This window comes from Lactuca virosa, chromosome 3 (assembly GCF_052849685.1).
Source record: "Lactuca virosa cultivar CGN04683 chromosome 3, Lactuca_virosa_CGN04683_v6, whole genome shotgun sequence".
Taxonomy (NCBI): Eukaryota; Viridiplantae; Streptophyta; class Magnoliopsida; order Asterales; family Asteraceae; genus Lactuca; species Lactuca virosa.
The window spans coordinates 152,583,307-152,606,226 of record NC_136428.1 but is presented as its reverse complement, the minus strand read 5'-3'; positions in this window follow the sequence as shown (position 1 = coordinate 152,606,226).

Genomic DNA, 22,920 nt, shown 5'->3' with positions numbered 1-22,920 from the left:
AAGTTGCGCTAGGAGTAGGAGACAAAATCTTTGTAATTGGGGGAGAGATGTAACACCCCGTTTTCACTCTATAGTAGAATTCAATATAAATCGTTTGTTTATAAAATCCGTAGTAGAAATATAGTGCTTATTAGCCTTAGTGATCTAAATGAAAGTCGTAGAAATCGTAAAAGAGAGAACATACATATATAGAATACCCAAATCTGAATTTATATGAGGAAGTCATGATTTTTCAAAGTTTCAACGCATCAGTATGGACACCGAAATCAAAATTCAAATTGGTTGGTTGTTATCCGAAACAATCTAAACAAGAGTTGAAGATCCCATGAATAGGAATTCATTGATATAAAGACAGCCGAGAACAGAATTCGTATGAAAGAGTTATGATTTTTATATGGATTTTAACAGTCTAAGCCCTTTAAAAATATAACTTTAAAACTAAAGTGAGAAATAGCTGACAGAGCCTAAATGAAAGTTATAGTACTTGTTGATAGCTACGCGTGAATATAAAGAATGTCAAAAATGGAACTTGTATGAGAAAAATACGATTTTAGAAGAAAATTAAATCTCGTACGCGTGATGCGCGAAGCTTCAAGAAGGGAGGTATGGACCATATGAAATGCGACACATGGCAGTGAGGCAGAGGAGAAACGTCGTCGTAGCGCGTGGCATGCTTGGAAAGTATGCGCACCGTGCACCTCCTCAAAATCGCCTATAAATAGATGGTGGGTGCTCTCACTTTCCCTCAGACCTCCAGAGCAATTCCTCTGAAATTCCTACTTCCAATTCCGAACTATATTTAGTATTTAGGAGTTTTAGTGAGACTCTGATTCATCGGAGAGCTACGCAAAAAGGAGCTTTCGGGTTGAGATTTTGCCCGCAACTTTTCGGCTTTTCACTAGGAATCTCTATTAATACTTGATAGATGTGTTACCCGCTAGTTGAATCGTCAGAAGGATAACTACTAATCATCTGAGTAATTATCCAAGTGAGTTACCTCACTATACTATGTAGATCCATGTATGTTAGGATATAAGAGCTAATAGCGTAGAGCCGAGAATATAGTCTCTACGTGCCCAATGTGATTGTACTAAAGTTATTTGGATGTGGTTAGGTTGCAGTGTGCTATTAGGCTATGATTTGCTATAAGACTGATAGACTAGTTAGGAATTTGCTAGAAATTTCATTTATTTATATGTTAATGTGATCTATTGGGGGGCTGAGGTATTCCCACTTTATGCTGAAGGCCAAGATGCAGGCAGACCAGCTTTATGCTGAAGGCCAAGGGTGAGTTGATGGCAATAGCTACTTAAGCGATTGTGATCCTAGATAATGGCAATAGCAACTTAAGCGATTTTGAACCTAGATACTCAAAAGACGATGTGATGGCAATAACAACTTAAGCGATTGTGATCCTAATTAATGGCAATATCAACTTAAGCGATTGTGAGCGTAGATACTTGATAGATTCATGTATATGTATTGTAGTATATTGTGTTTTGGGGAACTCACTAAGAGTTGTGCTTACCCAGTTGATTGAAAAATGTTTTCAGGTACTCCTTCGGTTGATGAGAAGGGAAAGGCTCGACTGTACACATGCGTATTCACATCATGTTTTCCGCATAATGTAATTATACTATGATATATCGAATAAAAAAATATATATATGTTGAAAATCGGGATGTTATATAAAGAATAAGTATTTGATACTATCTAGGACTGATTTTGATGTTTGAATAATTGGATACTGAAATTTAGTCCCCAATACTTTTGCACAAGTTTAGGTTTGGAAGGAATCACATTACGGGTTGAATTTCAGTCTCGAATAGACTAGTGCTAATTTTTACTTTGGGAGGGGGAGTTTATTAGGGACTAAATTTTAGTTCCCAATAAGCTTGGACTAATTTAGATTTTTTAAGAAATTTATTAAGGACTGAGTTTCAGTCTTTGATAGAATTGGACCAATTTGCATTTGGAGGGAAACATTCTAAAGACTGTTTCAGTCTTTGATAGAATTGGACCAATTTGCATTTGGAGGGAAACATTCTAAAGACTGAATTTCAGTTTCTAATCTACATGCCTTATTTTATATTTGACTGAACACTGAAAATGTAACACCCGATTCCTGGTATGTCTTTAATTCAAGTATTTATTATGCTTTCCTCTGGGACTCGAAGAGTTGGAGTCCCAACTCGTCGAGTAGAGTCGGGATCCGCAGGAAGTTTAAGTAGCCTACTCGACGAGTCGGTAGAACGACTCGGCGAGTAGACGTTGTTTGAATGAAACCCTAAATCGAGGGTTTGCACCCTATTTAAACACATTATAACCCCTCAACTCAGTCCCCATCGTCCAGAGCAAACCCTAACTCGAAACCCTAGCCGTTTTAGTGTGTTCTTGAGCCTTGTGGTGTTACTTTGTGTGATTGGAGCTTGAAGAAGAGTAGGAGGCTTGTGAGATCAAGGGGGAACAAGAAGATCCAGAGTTTTGAGCATATTTCCAGCTTATCAGAGGTATAAAGCTGAAACCTTGTCTATTCATTGTCTAGATCTTGATTTTGGGCCTTTTTCTACATCTTTCTAAGCCCTAGAGAGGTTGTATTCGGGATTGGGTAGTGAAAGTCAGTTTGTGCTTCAGATCTGGGGTTATTGGGGGTCTTTATGGCATAAAGGTGCCCACCTTGTTGCCATAAACACCCCATGCATCTTATAGACCATCTTTTATGGCTTTTTGAGCCAAAGACCCCATGCATGGACATCAAGTTCGTGACTTTACGTGTAAAAGGGACCCTAGGAGGTCAGATCTATGATTTGGATGCATTAAGTCCCACTGAAATCGACTGTATAGTTTTGGACAAGGAGGGACTCGGCGAGTCACCTAGGGGACTCGGCGAGTCGAGACGCTTTTTCCCCAAAAACGTCTTGTGGAAATGGTTTTGGTTGAGTGGAAGGAACGCTCAGCCTGCTAGGGGTTTGCCTTGGACCCGGAAGTCATGGGACTCGACGAGTGCTAGAACACACTCAGCGAGTCCAAGGCAATCTCCCAATCTTTGAATATGGAATCGACGAGTTGTTCTTACAACTCGGCGAGTCATAGACTGGACGCATTTATATGCTGAAGATGAACTCGACGAGTTCAAGGAAGAACTCGCCGAGTCGGTTGAAGATTGGCTGAAGTATTGTTGAAGGCGAATTCATCGAGCTCTTGCTAGACTCGACGAGTGGGGACGGGTTTGTAGTATTTTATGGGCAAAGGAACTCGGCTAGTTGGCGGACCAACTCGGCGAGTCTGGTCAACCAAAGAGTTGACTTGACCAGGGTTTGACTTTGACTTTGACTTTGACTTGGATTCAAGTTGACCCTTGAAGGGGTGTGGGTACAGATTGATAACTTAGAAGGGTTGTCGTGTAGGGATTGAGGAGTCGAGGAGAGCCGACTTTCACACCGAGGACAGTGCAAACGCTACACGACATCGAGGTGAGTTACCTTCCAGTATGGGTGGGTCTAAGGCCACAATGCCGGCCCACCAACAAGAGTAATTGGTAGATAATTGTCTTCGTGATAATTATCTTGTTATGCTTACGTGATATGCTTTTGTGATATGCTTATGAGATATGCTTATGAGATATGCTTATGTGATATGATATGTGAGTTTGTGGTAGTGGCAGGGAATAGCTTTTCCCTGACTTGGTAGTTAGGACCGAAGGGTAGGTCAGTACCCCAGATATGCCTGACCGTATGATTATATTTTGTTATTGTATGATAGAGGTAGGGGTGAAATAGTCCCCGATGCCAGTTGAGATAGACCGGAGGGTAGTCGGCACCCCAGAACGGCCTGACATGGGTAGGTCAGCACCCCAGAATGGCTTGACATGGGTAGGTCAGCACCCCAGAATGGCTTGACATGGGTAGGTCAGGCACCCCAGAAATGCCCGGCAGTACGTATGCTATGTGATTGTATGGTATGTGGTATGATGGGGGAACTCACTAAGCTTTGTGCTTACAGTTTCAGTTTTGGTTTCAGGTACCTCTTCGTCTAAGGGGAAGGAGCTGGCGGTGTAGCAGCGCGTCACACACACTCACATATGTTTTCCGCATTACAGTTTTTATAAATGACATGACTTTGGTAATGTTTTAGTAAACTATGTTGCGAAGTATTATTTAAAAATGAAATTTTTGGCCTCGAAAATTGGGATGTTATAGAAAATGGTCTGTAAATTAGTATCTGAGAATGAATATTTAGTCATAGATACCATATATTAGAGACCGATGAAATAGTCACAATTACTATTTGGAAGGAAACTTATAAAGGGCTTATATTCAATCCCTAAAAGATAGTATTAGGGACTTATATGACATCAAATCAAGGATTTGAAGAAAGCATATTAGAGACTGAATGAGATATTATCAAAAACTAATTTTTTGTCTTTGATACTTTGATGTATTAGGGATTGATTTTTAGTCCCAGATACATAAAAAAATCGAATATCGAGGACTAGGTCTTTGGGACTAGCAGGAGACTAGCTAAATCAGTTTCCGATTCTCATCAAAGACTGATTATTGACCATCAGAGACATATTATGTCAGTCTCTGATACCCTTTTTTTCTTGTAGTGTGTTGTTTTTCAGCAGAGAGGAAGGGTGCCAGAGGTGTTGATGTAGGTGGATGTGTGGTCTTCGCCGTCAGTGGAGAAGCTTCATTAACGTCGGTAGAAGAGCATAATAGGTTTGCATAGAAATAGAAAATAGTGGATAAATGTGGGTTTATCTCACTAAGATTTAGAGACGTTAAACCCTATAACTACGAATCATTAAAGACCTTGAGCGACTAGTAGCGAATAAGTTCGAGGGAAAGTTTCTCGGGTATTGTTTTGGTGAGTATTAGCGGCGATAAGGTGTCATGTAATTGTTGTTTCTGCTATTTCGTTTGATCAGCATATGTTAAGGCTGTTAGATCGCTTGATATCATGGATGAATACGAAGAAATAAGAAGAAGAAGAAGCATGTAGAGGCAATGAGTGGTGTTTTCCGATAAAAACTTGAAGTTGCTTGATCTAAACAAAGAAAAAGAAGGTGGAGGTGGTGTGGTGATGTTTTCCAACAGAGAAGAAGGGAGTCATAGGTTGGTGCAGGTGGATGTGTGGTCATCCCTATTAGTACAGAAGATTCGTTGTCGTCGGTTATGGAGCATAATAGGTTTGCACGTAAATAGAAAAAAGAGGGAAAATCGAGGTTTATCTCACTAATATTTAGCGGCGTTAATCCCTATAACCACGACTCATTAAAAACCTTTATCGGCTACTAGCAAATAATTTGGGGGGAAAGTTTCCTATCCATTGCTTTGGTGAGACTTAGCGGCAACATGGTTTCGTGTAATTGTTGTTTCCTCTGTTGCATTTCATCAGTACGTGTCAAGGCCATTGGATAGCTTGATATCATGGATGAATATGATTGAAAGATGTAGAATCACACATATCGCTGAATAGACCATTAGGGAGACACCTTTAGTAGCGACATCAAGCGCGCCAGGGTACATGCATTGCTAAAGGTGTCACCCCTAATGGTCATATTTCTTGTAGTATAACCTGTAGACTCATAACTTTCCAAAATGTATGCATATTGGTATTCAAAGATGTATGCATATTGGTATTCAAAAGGAACATGACAAACCCAAACATCACCGATGTATGCTTTTTCTTTAAATAAATGGATATCCATTTATATATGTTTGGTGCACAAGTGTTGCACAACATTGTCAAACATGTAGATGATAGCTAGAGATGTTGTCACAATACATAAGAATGGATGCTTGATCGGAACATGTAGCTCATAGAGCATGTTTCAGCCATAAATTTGGCAATACACCGGTACTTATTGTGAATGTTGAATCATGAAACTATAGCATATCTTTAGAAGACCATGAGTTTAAATTATTACCAGTGAAGACACAAAAATTAGATGTTGATATTCGTGTATCAGGACACCCCTAATTTATTATCATATCATATCATATCATATCATACTATATTATAAATGAAGCATTTTTCCTTTCACCACATTCATTTGAAACCCCCATGCATTTTTTCCTTTCACCACATTCATTTGAAACTCCCATGACTTTTCAATTTCTTTCTAATAATAATTATAAGTTAGTTAATAAGGTTAAATAAATATCAAACCTAAAGTGTAATCATATATAAACTAAATTTCAATATTAAAATAATATATTTACTTCTACTTATAAAGTTATGTTTTTTAACTTTGAACATATTATACTTATTTTATTAGTTTTAATAGATTGTTGGATGTAAACCATTATCATTTTAAAGATATAATTTTGGAACAAGTTGTATAAAATACTTAAATAATTAATTTGAATATAACATTACATGGTCAACTTAAATATAAATTTTAGTTTAACTTAAACAACCCAAAGAATATTTTGTAAATAATAAAAAGTGATTAATTGTAGTATCTTTCTAATAATGATTATAAGTTGGTTAATAAGGTTAAACAAATATCAAACCTAAAGTGTAATCATAAATATACTAAATTTCAGTTTTAAATATCTTTACTTCTACTTATAAGGTTATGTATTTAACTTTTAACATATTATACTTAATTTATTAGATTTAATATGTTGTTATATATAAACCATTATCAGTTTAAAGCTACAACTTTTGAACAGTTTGGAAAAAATATTTAATTGTTAATTTAAATATAACATTACAATGTCAACTTAAATATAAATTTCAGTTCCACTTAAAAAACTAAAGAATATTTTGTAAATAGTTAAAAGTGATAAATTGTAGTGATAAATGCAAAAACTAAATTGTAATATCAATTTAACTAAAATATTTCCTAAAGATATTTTTATAGTCGTTAAAAGTTTTCAAATAAGTAGTTTAAAATAACTTACAATAACAATAGTTAAAAATAACTCTATATAAATGATTATATTGTCACCTTTAAAATCTAAAAACAATGTTTGATGTTTTAAATAATTATAATTATAGAAATTAAAACATTAAGCAAATAAATTTAAAAAAAATTAATTAACAATAACAACAACTATAAATAACATTAAACCATATATTATATTTAATTTTAATCATGTGTAACTTGCGGGTAGAAGTCATTCAAACGATTGAGATTATGCAGTTATAATAGATGTATATATATATTATCATATAATTCAAAATAATCAATATATTACGTCAATTTTATATACGAATTATTATATCTAATTTAACAACAACGTTATTGGTATATTTAAAAAAACATACATTTGTAAAGACTTCAACTATATAGGTGTTTCTGCGCAACGTGCGGGCATTCGCCTAGTATTTAAATAAGCTGTGAGTCGGGATGGGGAAGTTGGGGAGATGTGCATGCCCAAATTGATAGGACCCTTAATATAACATAACACACATTTTATAAGGCGGAGATATTGTCCACATGGGTCTTATATAAACAAGTTGATTTTATTGGACATCATAACTAAGATCAGTTTGTGTGATCAAAAGGGATTGTAATGCTCCAGAAATATGGAGGTAAATGTTTGGTTCGAAGACTCTAATTGTATGCCTATCTTCTCATATGTGTCAATGGGAAAGGTGGTTGGGTTATGGTGTTTCATGCTTACACGGTCAAGAATATCATTGGTGTATGATGATTGACATTAGAATAAGTGATAGCTTGATATTTTCTATATAATTTAGCATGCATTTTATTTTAGTTTTAGCATTTTTATTATTCTCTTTGCAATAGATCGTTAGATTTATTGTTTTGAATATTTTTACTCGTATAATTTAATTTTGTGTAGATTTGTACAAGCAAAATGATATTTTGGAGCATCGTTAAAGCCACACCGAATGCCTTGCAACCACAATTAAAGTTCTGTTGCAAAATCCGTGAGTGACAAGAAGAACGAAGCTATATAAATGAATTTTTGTATTTTTCACAGCATTGCGCGGTTTTCTTCAAAAGATCGGACGGAGGGGAAAACATTGTCCGGTTGAGCTGAAATTTTACGGGGGTCTTTTCAACTCGTTGTTCTTTGATCTCAGAAAAAATAAATTGATTCGGACAAGTTGTGCTATGGTTTTTGGCCTTGTAAACATCATGACAGATTGCTGCCAGCTTCAGTTTTTGGCATCTAATTTCTTAATAAGCAGCAGCCCATTTTCGGATTTTAAATAACCCAACTTTCGTATAGTCTAGGAGCCCATCTTTATTAATTTAAAAGCCAATCAGGTGAATTTGTTGGGTTGGAGAAAACGAACCAGCAAAATGATGTGAAAAAAGGGCACAAGAAAGAAAAAAGAGGCGTCGCATTTGACATCGGCCGGCAGTATAAAAATGGAGTGACGGCTCTCTTCTTGTGTGGTCTCATTTCTTTTCTTTCTTTCTATATTTTTGGAACATTAATATATCTATCAATTAATATATCTATCAATGATATTAATTAAATATCCTCTTATCTTTTGATCCTACCAATCCTCCTACCCATTTAAATGATGACATGTGTTATATTAGTATCCTAAAATATCATTAAATTTCATTAAATGTTACACATGTCATCATTTCATTGGGTAGGAAGATATGTAGGAACAAAAAGTAGGAGGATATTTAATTTTTCATGATATTATTATTGTTATGATTTTTATGTTAACTAGTAAAAACCCTGCATTGCAGGTTTGAAACAATTTAGTGTCGGGAAATTGTAACATGCAAGTTTTATGATTGACGATTCCTTTTTTTTTTTGTTAATTTTTGGTTGTTTTCTATTTTTTTTCTACACAATGAGGTCAAAAAAAAAGGAAAGACGTGGATGACTCTTTCAGGAGGTCGGAAGTTATTATATGTTGGGGGCAAAAAGACAAAAAAGGAAAAAAGGAAAATTTAATATTCATAATTGGTCTTACGGACTAAAAGTGTCAACGTGGGCAAAAAATCGTGTCAAAAGTCTGAAACATAAATATTTACTATTCCTAAGGTCATTGAGAATTAATTATATATAATTAGATTAGGTTAAGTCTTGTATTAATACTTTGATTAGAGATGGAGTTTTTTGGAGCAACAAAAAGTTTTGCTTATCCCCGTTTGAAATTCGGCATTGGTATATTATTATTATTATTATTATTATTATTATTATTATTATTAGTAGTAGTTAGTTTTTATTTTTAATATTGGGTGAATCTATAATTAATTGATTAAGAGTAATTTTGTATAAGTTTTGATGCTATTCTATGAAAGTATTTTCTAGTAAAACATCTATTTATCTTTATATGTTTTTAATCATAGTTTAGATATGTGAATGTTTAATTACTCGGTTAATTTCTTGATTACGTGATAGATCTTCAAATTAACAAACAACAAATTATTTATGTGTGTCTATTCATTTAATTTAAATCATAAAGGTATTTCCTCCATAATGATAATGAAAACATATTGATTGTCTTTTGGATTTGGTAATCCTAGTTAATTTTCATAAGTTACATGTTTCATTGATTTATGACTTTAACTAGGAAAATATGTTATGAGTTCTCTAACCATCCTCTCTAATAAATAAATAAAAAAATTTGCCACATGTTTTCTTCTCCTTCATTTTGCCACATGGCTTTTTTTTGGTTTTTTTATTCATTTTCTTATTTTCCACTTGTAATCTTTTGAGGTTTTTCATTCTTACATTAAATTTCCAGAATTTACGGTTATATATATGAAAGGTTCTCATTATATTCATGTAAGGTTATCATTTTATTAATTTGAGAATAAATTCACATAAATGTTACAACCTCATTGATTTACTTTCTTTTTTCAATTACTTTATAAAATGTTTCATGTTTACATATTGATATTAAACTTTTTATTTTTAATAAACTCGTGTACTCGTGCAATACACGAGTCTCACACCTAATTATACTAATTAAGAACGGTCTAAGTAATATCAAACGTCTTGAGTTATTATAGCCAAATTAGAGTAAATTCAAACTCATTGCACCACAAAATTATGATGATTAGTCAACTAATTGAACTTGTGATTTATCTCGATATTAAACTTGTGATTTTTCATAAATTAATTTTTTTCACATTTAACATTTTGAAAACTCACATATCATTTTATATTTTGTTTTGTTTAAACTAAATGCATAGAATTTAATTTGAGCCCATCCATGTGATTCATATTACCGTTACTACAAATCAATTTGCATTGTGTCGTAATTAGGTTTTTTTATTTGGTGGTTGATGACAAACCCTCTCCCTGAACTTAGCGGTGATCTCAGTCACCGTCTCAGTAGTCTGCTGGGGATCCTAGAACTCTCGCGCCAGTTGCTGCACCTCAATTACTGGTGTCGGCTCGGAACCTGGTCGAGAAATCACTCCAAGTCATCGAATCAACAACATCATCTCCTAAAGCACGCCCCACCTCCTCCCACCAATCTCGTGCCTTGTCCTTCAGGAGGTAGGAAGCTAGTCTGACCTTGTACCCCTCGGGACAACGACTAATACGGTAGGCGTTGGCGACATCTGCGAACCACCTGCTGCTCGCAATGGGGTCCCTAGCCCCATGATAGTGTGGAGCTCCACATGCCCGAAACTCTCTGAAGGCCAGAGAGCGTGTCCCAATCAATGTCACAATCTCAGCGCGAAAGGCGCTCAATCTCTCATCAATGATCTCTAGAATACCCTCCTTGACCGTGCCAAAGATCACAAGAGTCTGATCAAGGATACTGTGCGTAATGTCGGACGAGATGAACTCCCTCGTCTGGTCATCAAGCTGCCCGACTAGCTCCAGAACTTGAGCCTGAACCCTCCCCGATACCGAAACTGCTCATTGGCCTGCCTCGTAATACAACCATACTGAAAATAGACCATAAAACTATCAGAATAAACACTAATGTGCATATCGGGGAAATGATAACTACACAAGCTCTCTGGCTTCATTGCAACCCTCCTTGAATCGATTACGGATCCTCTGCTTCCAGTAGTACGGTCCCATATTACCTTTCACATATATTCGTACTTTCCTCAAGGAGTGCCTCAACTCAGCCAAATTGCTCTATAACCAACAAATCCCTCACAACAAGGCTTGAGACACTAACTCTCATCCTAGTTTTTCTTAGGGCAACCTCCACGCCACTCTTCTTCATCAGCTGCAAAATGGAGTTTCCGCTAACGTCCTCTAACAAGCTCACGAATACAATTATATATTACAAAAACTATATAATTCTTCGAATGAGAGGTCTCACACTACAACGGTTGGACTCAAACAAGAGATGCGCAATAGAGTTAAAACCTAACCTTCTAAATTTTTTTAGTTCTCATAATATGTAACTTAGCATATTCGCTTACTAATTAACTGATGCTAGCTAAATCTTCTAAAAGCACAAAGCAAGCAACATTCGAGCATGAAGTAATCTGAACAGAGCATAACCTAATCATGCCATCCTACTACTGACTGATCAGTACTAGCATAAAATTCTATAAGCTCATACATCATATAACCTAATCATACCATACCCTTTTCTTATTTTAGAAATCATTTTATTAAATATGTTTATCTTTTGAAAACTTACGAAATCCTCAGTTTGAGTTCAGACACACCCAAGAGTGTGCCCGAGTCCCTCAAACCAAGGCTCCGGTACCAACTTGTAACATCCAAAAATTATGACCTAAAAATTTCATTTTTAGTTTAAGCAAAACAGTATTCCAAACATTATTTATACATCCAACAAATGAAAGTGTCAAACATCATGAAAATCAGAGTAGGTCCCACAACAAAGTATCTCTCTCTATGGTGTGTGTTTTATGCAGCCAAACCGAACTCTTCCCCTTGCAACCGGAAGTACCTGAAACATAAACTAGAAACCGTAAGCACAAGCTTAGTGAGTTCCCCAAAATACCACATACCATACAAATGAGATACGGGCCCCATCCACACTCGCATAACGGGCCCCGCCCAAACATGAGATACGGGCCCCGCCCACACTCACATAACGGGCCCCGCCCAAACATAAGTTACAAATACAAACACATACGAGTATCACACAGGAAACAAGTATATCAACAAGATCATACAAGGGTCGGCCTTAGTGCCTTAGACCCGCTAAACCCAGTGAGGAAACTCACCTCGAATAAAGAAAGGTAGTTGAACGGATCCCGACCCCGAATATCGAATCTACTCAACCCCTAAACATAAAAGTTTTCCTTAAGTTAAGAACAAAAGCCCAGAAGCCCTTATAGGTCAAACTTGGTCAAAGACTAAAATCAAAGTCAAAGTCAACAATCCGAGATTGACCCAACTCGCCGAGTTCATCCATAAACTCACCGATTTAATCCATCAGACTGCAAAAGTTGGGAAAAATCGATCCAACTCGCCTAGTTTACCCAAAAACTCGCTGATTTCATCAGGAACCAAGAATCTTAATCCATTAAGCCGACATAATTAAAACTAATCGCTTCACCACTCAGATCTTATTTGAAATAGTGTCTAGACGGGTAAAGTTTCCAACTTTACCCCCTAGGGACCATCCAAGTGGGCTCAAAACCCAAAAACCTAGGCTTAAGAGGTTAAGGGCTTAACCAATAATCACTTAATCACTAAGACAAAGCCCCAAAATACAGATCTAGCCCTTTAAGGCTGCATGGTCACCTAAAGCTTCCAACTTTACATTCATGCATGGCTAGAAGAGGCTCAAAAGCTCAAAAGGGACCAAAAGAAGAGCTTAATAGATGCATGAATCCCTTGAGACCATAAAGTTGGCACCTTTATGCCAAAAGAACTCATGTAGATCATAGATCTGAGAGGATAAACACTTGGGACACCCTATACCTCCATATATACCCAAACATGGCTAAAAGCACACTATTTAACCTAGGAAGAGATCTAATCTACTACTAAGCAAGGAGAGGACTTGATACCTCAAAAACTTGGCAAATGAGCTATCGATTTTGGATCCAAAGCTTCTTCTCCAATCCAAGCAACTCCCACTTCTTAGCTTCTTCAAAATACACCAAAAATGGACACTTAAGCCACTCTCCAAGCTCACACACTCAAATATGGAAGGTTAAGCTTGAAATTTAGGGTTTCTGGATAGAGGAGGTTGGTAAGGAGACCAACCAAGGGACTTAAGGTCCTTAAATAGGGTACAACAGCCTAAAAATTATGGTTTCATACTCAGTCGCCAACTCGTCGAGTTGAGGCATCCCAACTCGTCGAGTTGGTTCAATAAAGTACGCGGCCAAAGTCCATTCTACGCGAAGATTTAAGGCTTCCAACTCTTCGAGTTCTTCAAGAAAACGCAATAATTTGAAGGATAAATCCATACAAAAAACCAGGCGTTACAGCAGAGAAGACTTCAATGAAGAGTCTCCTTCGGAAATTGATACAAAGGGGGAGATTGTTGGGTCGATTATGTATTGTGTCAAATATGTCTTGTATAGGTTTACTTATTCCGATATGGGCCTATCCATTCTCGTTTTTGGTCTTTCTAGTCTTAGCCTATATATAGTGCATGCATGTATTATTAGGGTTAATGTTTTTTACGCTTTAAGCAACCCTAAAAGCCGTTTGTATGCTCTTACAAAGAAGTTCTTGAGAACTCTTCTAGAGTCGTTTAATCAAAGCATTAGGCACACGTTTGATCTTCATTGTTCTTGTCTTTAATTCACTTCATTATAGAATCTTTCGATCTTATTTATTGTTCCTACAGTAGTAGATTCAACTACAGGAGGTGTTGATAGTAGGGGAGTATCGTGTAAACAAGAGGAGCAAGGCATGTTGGGTTGAGTTGAGATGGATGGTTTGAGGTTTGTAGATGAGGTTCTGTTTGATCAGGTGGGAGATGAGGTAATTCATCCGAATATGAGCATAAGAACAAACTAGAAAGATCGTTGGTAGTTGTTATTGCAAATGGAAATGAGGTCTCATCGAATTTTGCATGTCGAGTGATGAAGACCTGATAGGTGTTGGGATCTAAGAATTTGTATCCTTTTTATTGCATGCAGTAACCAACAAAAATACATTCAATGCTACATGGTCCAAGTTTTTTCTCCGAGTATGGCCTCAAGTAAGGAAAAACCCGATATCCAAAAACTTTAAAATTGTTGTTGTTTGGCACCAAATTAAAAAGGACTTCAAGTGTAGATTTGTTTCGTAACAACTTGGTTGGGAGACAATTAATAACATGAACCGCTAAAGAGAAAGCATCTACCCAAAAAGTTGTTGGTGCATTTGCACCCAGTAACATGACTAGACCCGTTTCGGTTAGATGTCGAAGCTTTCATTCTACTCATCCATTTTGTTGTGGAGTGTATGGACATGACATTTGATGATGAGTACCATTATCAAGAAACAAATTTCGAACTCAATTGTTTAAGAATTTGGTGACCCCATCACTTTTGAAAACCTTGAGTTTGAAAGAAAATTGTGTTTGAAAAAACTTTAAAAGGTTTTATAATACCTCAAAAAAACTAGACTTTATTTTTAGAGGATAAAACCAAGAAAATCTCGATTAATCATGAACAAACAAATCATAGTAACGATACCCATCAATTGAAGTAATGGGAACCGGGTCCCCATAAATCACAATGAACCATATCAAGAACATGCAATGACCTTTTATCATTTAATTGAAAAGGCAAATGATGTTGCTTTGAAGTTCACAAGATGAACAAAGATTTGGTCTTGGTAAAATAGAGGTAAGATGCAAATATCCATGTTTATTTAGAATAGAAATAACATCAAATGCAACGTGGCCAAGTCGTTTATGCCATAGTTCAAACGACACTTTAGTGGGAGAAATAACTTATGCAGCAAGACCTTATAAAACCAGGTTCAAAACATAAAGTCCATCCTTATGCATTCCTGTGGCTAGGATTGTTTTGTTGATTGAATCTTGGATAGCAAATGAAGACAGAGAAAATAAGAAGTCCACCGGATAATCAATAGTCATTTTCCTTACAGAAAGGATTTTATTTTTGATATTAGGAGCTATGAGAACATCCTTCAATTTCAAGTTTGGTTTAACTAATAATGTACCAATACTAGAGATGGGGAGCACATTACCATTTCCAAAAGAAACTTTATCATTGCCATGATACGGAACGGATGAATCAAGGCTAGAAGAGGATGGATCCATATGCACTGTTGTACCTGAGTCCACGTACCAATCTGGAGTAGATTCATTAAGTTTTCAATCGGTATGAAACTCTTGAGCTAGATTTGCAGCCGAGTAGGAAGATCTTTGGGCATAAGTTCCTAGTTCTGGACAGGATGTTGCATAATGACCTTCATGGCGACATAACTGACAATGAGGTTGTCGTCGACCACGACCCCGAGAGGAAGAGTTGCCCCGATAATTCAATCGACCAGGTCTACTCTTTCCACGAGATTGCTGCTGAGAATAACGAGTAGTAAAAGCAACATGAGAGGGAGTCGGGCCATGTAGCGATGTGACAAACAACTCGTGACCCTCAGCTTGAGCAACGAGATCTCGAAAAGAAGTCTTGGTTGGACAACTTGATGGGCAGTAGAAAATGTTTCATTGGTCGACCCTAAACCACACAAGAACTAATGACTCTTATCCATGTCAGAGACTGGTTGGCCGATGGTTGCAAGTTTATCACAAATAGATTTGAACTGTTTGGCAAAATCAGAAACAAAGAGATTACCCTTTTTTAATTGGCACAGAGAATCCTTAAGATTCTGAGATCACTCTATAGAATCATGGCTATATGCTGATTTTAAAGCCTGTCATACTTCACGAGAGGAAAAGAGGCCCAACACTTCTGCCATTGCTTCTTCTGACAGAGACAATTGAAGAATAAGAAGCACATTCTGATCAATTTCCATCGAAGAGAGATAAGCGGAATTTGGGTTTTCTTTGTCTTCGACCAGAATTGATTTTGGAGGAGCTGGATACGAGCCATCAACAAAACGCATCCAATTTTGATGGATCAGAAGCGGGTTAATCTGATTTCGCCAGAGGAGATAGTTGGAAGATATTAATTTTATGGTAAGCATATGAATGAGAGTGTTCATGGGAAGAGCAGAATCAGTGGAAGGAGACATTGGATATAAAAAGTAAAGAACGATTGAAGGAAGAGAATTAGGGTTTGGAAATGAACGATTAGGCTGATACCATATTAGATTTGGGTAAATTTCACTATGAATATTATTTACCACTAGAAGGAGTATAAATACAAAGGGTTATTGACTAATCAAATAAACTATATAAGGTAAATTGACTAATCAAATAAAACTAATTAAGTAAATGATCTATCTCCAATACCAACGATTGGATTGAGCTCAAACTAAGAAATAATTCTGAACCTACAAAAATTAGCACTTATGTTTATTGCTTTATAAGTACATTGCTATTTCAGACGAAAAATACATTTCCATACATATGTATGAAAACGAAAAACGTTTAATGAGTATTATTTTTTGCCACTAAACCTATAATGTAATGACTGTTATTTTGGTCACTAAGTTTACTTCAGTGACAATTATTTTTCATCACTAAGTCTCTAATACAATGACTATTAGTTTTAGTCAGTAATACTTATTATGATATTAAATAAAAATTTAAATTTAATTTCATTATACAGTTTAGTGACCAATGAGTGGTGACCACCATAATATTAGTCATTAAGTTACTAGCATTACCAAATTCAATGACAACTTAATATATGGTCAATATATGGTGCTGGTAGTGACCATATTCTAAGTAGTCACAAAAACATTGGTCGCTAAGAAAAGACTTTTATTGTAGTGAGGCGAGGTTCTTTTTTTTTTCCTTGTATTCACTTTTGTTAGTTATGTTGTTGCAAGAAAAGACTTTTATTGTAGTGAGGCGAGGTTCTTTTTTTTCCTTGTATTCACTCTTGTTAGTTATGTTGTTGCTCGTGGTTTTTTTAATTTGATATATCTGATTTTTATGTTAAAGAAACTACAGCGTGTGTGTGTGTGTATATATATAGGGAAGAGTTATTTGGAAAACAAAAAAACCCTAAAAATTATAAAAATGCATAAAAAAAAATACCAAGACATCACAAAAAAAAATTTTTGAATTTTTTTATCAAAAAATCGCAGCATTTTTTACAATTTCGCTGAAAAAAAATAAAAAATCAATTTTTTTTTTCGAAAATTTTTTTTTTTCAAAATTTTTTTTCAGCGATTTTGACCTAAAAGTTGCGATTTTTTGATAAAAAATTCAAAAAAAAGTTCTGTGATCTCTAAGTATTTTTTTTATGCATTTTAATGATTTTTAAGGTTTTTTGTTTTCCATAGAACCTAAGGTTATTCTATTCAAAGTAATTATTGTGTTATTGTATGCATAAATGTGGGTCAATCAATTTTGCTTATTTTAAGAAAGTGATTAATATATATTATTGAATTAAATATAATTGAAAATATCGTTTAATTTAATTACAATGATATTTTAGTCAACTAATATAGATTTAATAAAGGAAAATTGCATATTTTAAGGGATCATAGATTCTATTAATGTTAAAAATCCGATTTTACGAATTATAATTTTTTTAATTCGGACATTCTGACAGAATATGTTTATGAGTATATTCAAAAAATAAAAATATTCTTGAACCATAAATAATAAAAGTATTTTGAACCTATTTCTTGATCATGACTTTAAAAACTTCTTGTAGAATAACAAATTCTTGAACAATCAATTGAAGAATAAAAACAAAAAATACATTATTTCTTATAGAATACGGGTAACAATTGTTAAGAATTACATTTATTGTTAAAGAATAAAACTAAAAAAACTTTCAAAACGAAAAAAAATATCAAAATCTAACAATCACACTAATACATTCTAAAAGAATAATGTTGCTTAGAATCGCTTTCAATTTTGTGGTCCGTTCTTCAAGCATCAACTTCTGTGAAACAACACCAAATTGTAGTTTAGATTCCAACAGAATTAGAATTCATGATTCCATTCCAACAGAATTAGATTTCATGATTTCATTCCAACAGAAAAATTGCAGTCCCTGCTTATCTAATATACGAAAACTTGCAGTCAATGCTTTTGCTTTTCTCCTTTACCAGTTCCAACCTCCAGATCCTTTTCTGATAATCAAAAAGAAATATCAAACTAATAATCCAACTTAAAATTAAAATGTGGCATTACAAAAGGTCCATCAATCCGTTGCTTTTTGCGTCCTTTTGTGAGGTTCCCATGTCATAAAATGGTAATAAATTTTGGTTACTATCGGATTTAATGAAAATTAACACAAGAAGATAGTGTATATATGAATCTTGGACCTTGAAGTTAAGATACAATATCCTAAAAGATTTTAGCAAATAAATTATCATGATACAATATTCAGATGAAGATCCAAGTAAATATAAGTTCATATCTATCAGAATTAGTATTTATGCAACCTATGATCTAAAAAACAGATTGGTTTCAAGAAAATAGTTTGATACCCTTCAGTGAAAGATAACCCTTGTCATTTTCTTCTTTTAGAAGTCAATGAGCTAACAACCAAAATTGCATATGGAATGATGAATAGACTTGAAGTGGTCCAACTGGAGTTAGTTAAAACATACCTGATATGAATATTTTTTGTCTGGTTCTTCATCTTCTTTGGAAACAAGGAGTATCACCTTGAATCATCTACCAGTAGCACCGATGCAACATAAAAAAATACATTTTGAAAGGATTCTCTCTCCTCTTTCGCGCTCTGAATTTTTCCTATCTATCGATGGTATTTTGTTCACGAATTGTTCAACGATTTCTGAAATTCAAAATCGGAATTTTGATTACGAAAACGAATTGATTTGAATTTTGTAAACAGATAAAGTATCAATCGAATGAAAGAGAGAGAAGGGAGATTACCTCTTGAAGCTCGGAGAAGCTGACGACATAGAAAGTAACGGCAGCTGCTGCTACTATTCCGAGCACCGGGAGCCCTAATGGATTTCTGCCTCTTGGCTCCACTGGATTTCTTTTTCTTCGAAAGTGCACAACGAGAGAGAGGAAGTTCCATTGGTGGTTGGTCGGTAGTAAAAGGGAGGGTGAAATGCTAATCCCGGTGTGCCCTTCGTGGGTTTTTCTCCTTCGTTACTAACATCTGCAAGGTTGAAGGAAGCAAGAAAAACGGTAGTGTTCGACCGAGAAACGCTTGGGGGAAATCGAATGTAGATTGGGGTGGTTCGTGGTTTTTCTCAATGAAGATAAAGGGAAGAAATCAAAGGCAGAAATCGAAGGAGGAGATTGGGGATCAACAATGATCAGTACCCGGTGATTGGATGATCGGCGTGAAAGGGGTCTTCAATCGGAGACGACCACCTCGCAAATGGATGACGGCTGTATATAAGAAAAGAAATTAGGTTAAAATTGAATGCTAGCATGATTATAGGACTATTTGTGGAAGCTATTTATCAAATTACTAAAATACCCTTGTTTATTTATTTAATTATTTAAATTTTTATTTAATTATGATTGACCCACATTTATGCATACAATAACACAGTAATTACTTTAAATACCTGAACACACACACACACACACATATATATATATATATATATATATATATATATATATATATATATATATATATATATATATATAGGAGGGTTCAATTGAGAAAAAAAAGGTTGAGAATGGGGGAATCATTCTCAGCCAATCATTTAATTAGCATTTTAACATAAAACATACGGTGGCAAAATTGTAAATATGATATGATAACCTTCAATCACAGATACATAATTGTGGATAATTTGATAACAATTCAAATTCATTACTACTCGATCGTTCATCATCCAGATTTCTTCAATTAAATCCTCGATCAACATCATCCAGTGTTAATCAATCATCCATCTTCGTCAAAAACACGTTGATCAAGATCATTCAATAGTAGACAAAAAAAATCGTTTTTGTTCTTTCAATCCAACCTTCAATTATGCTTGAATTCGAGCATATCTTCAACATCTACGATTAATTATACTCTCAGTGTCATTAGATCAACATCATCTATAATCAACAACAATTTCACTTCATATCATTCATTCAACATCGATCATCAAACAAAACTTCTAAATTAAGGTTAGAAAAACGTCAAATCATTTTTTTTTGAAAAATTTCATATAATTATCTATCAATCTACTATTTTGTAAGTTTTAAATAGTCAAAGTATCATGTTTTTAGCATTTTTAAAAAAACTTACTTGTATGCACTTCAACTGTTTGATGAAATGCATAAACTAAATTACCACGTTATATTCACATATGAATATGTTTTCGCACCTTAATCAGTATATGATTATTAAAACACAAAACAAATATACAATTTTATATGTTATTCATATGTGAATAACATATAAAAATTATATATATTTGTGAATATACCTTGTAATATTCATATGTTAATATCCTGTGTAATATTCATATGTGAATAAACTGTGTAATATTCACATATGAATATACCATCTAATATTCATAAGTGAATATATCATCTAATACTTACAAGTGAAAATATTATGTAATATTCACAAGTGAATGCATCATTTAATATTTAAATATGAATATATTGTATCATATTCACAAGTGTATATACTATATATTATTCATATGTGAATATACTGTGTAATATTCATTAATGAATATACTATGCAATATTTAGATGTGACTAGAATGTGTAATATTCACAAGTAAATATACCATATACTATTCACATGTGAATCTACCATATAATATTCATATGTGAATATACTATGTAATATTCATTTGTGAATATACCATGTAATATCACATGTAAATATACAATATAAACAACATATATCATATAATATTCACATATGATTATACATTCATGTGTGAATATACCATATGATAATTAGAATGTGATAAATCGCTATTATTTTAAACTAAAAGTATATTTTTAACATCTTTTATGTGTATTCACATGTTTTTCAGGCATCATTATAACTCAATAAAAGAATAACATTTCAATCAATGGTTGGTTCATATCCCGGTGGTTGACGATTGGTTGATGTAATTGAGAAGATATCATTGACGAAGACAATATGTTTTTATATTCACGTGTAAATGTTATAAAATTTAATATATTCTTCATTTTGATCGTGTTAAATTCAAATACAAATGATATTCATTAACCAATACAATGTTGTTTGTCTTAGTATAATGTTGATTTTACATGTAAAATAATATTATTACAATATACAAAAAAAACTATTCAAACAAATTCTTATAGTGTATTATTTATTTTTATATATAAAAGTTGTATTCACAAAATAAATAAATCAACTGTATAGTTTATTCACATAAATAAAAATAACAGATTACAATGATGTTTTTACTAGTGTGATTGAAGTTAGTAACATCATCAGTAAATATGTCGTAATGATTTCTAAACTTTATTCATATATGAATAAATAGCATGTCATGATGATGTCATCACTAGTAGGAATGAAAATTTAGTGACATTATCAAAACAATTTGCCGCAATGAAGTTTAGTCTCGGAATTGGATGAAATTCGCATATTTGATGTAAAATGGTGCGATTTACAAAACTCACAGCTTCGCCGTGACGTACGGTGTTTTTCGGCCATTCGGGACTATTTAGGGCCTTAAAATGACGTTTTTCTATTTTTATAATTTTCCGAAAAAAAAGTTATCATTTATTCACAAATGAATATAACATTAATAAAAATATATATGCTTATATAATTATTTTATTAACCTAAAAAGATTAGTTGTATGTGAATAAATATATATTTTTATCAAATACTTTTTTATCTTTAATTTTATATATTTTGTAGTCCTCGATTTTATTGACGGTTTTATTCATTTGTGAATAATACATATATATTCACATTTGATTATTGCATATATATTCATTTGTGAATATTACATATGTTCACATGCGGATATAATTCTTATATGTTATTCACATATGAATTACAAACTTGCTTAGGACCTCAAAACAATGTTTTTTTTCCGAAAAAAATACATTATCACTTATGAATAAAAAGTATGATTAATTTTTTTATAATTTAAATATCATTCATATATGAATATAACATATAATAAACATAGTATATTCATATTTAAATATTAGACGATGCATTCAATTGTGAATATTACATAGTATATTCACTTGTGAATATTAGATGGTATATTCACTTATGAATATTATATGATATTTTCATATGTGAATATTACATAATATTACATGGTATATCACATGTGAATTTTACATAGTATATTCACTTGTGAATATAATATGATATATTCACTTATTAATATTACACAGTATATTCATATATGAATATTACAATGTGTTTTCACAAATATATAATTTTTATACGTTATTCACATATGAATAACATACAGACTTGCATATTTGTTTTTTTTAATAATCATATACTGATTCAGGTCGGAAAACATATTCATATGTGAATATAACGTGGTAATTTAGTTTATGCATTTCATCAAACAGTTGGGGTGCATACAAGTTAACTTTTTTAAAAATGTTAAAAACATGATACTTCCAATTCAAGTTATCAATTCCAAATCATCATATACTTCCGATTTCGACTTTGAAGCGTGCAATTCCGATTTTCATTTCATTCCAAAAAAAATCCGATTTCAATTTTGAAACCTTGAAATCCCGATTCCAGATTTCTTTGTAATACTAATAATCAAGACGCGAACTGTTCCGATTAGAATATATATTCCAATTTCAAATGCTTCCGACTTCAGATGCGACATCCTATGTCTGATCGATTTCACATTTTGATTTTGATTTCCGAAAATCCGATTAGGAACCTGTGAGTACCGATTCCGAGTCCTTCAATGTCGACTGTGACTGCGAGTCCAGAACTCCAATTCCAATTTCATGAACAACAAAGAAATTCCGATTCCAACT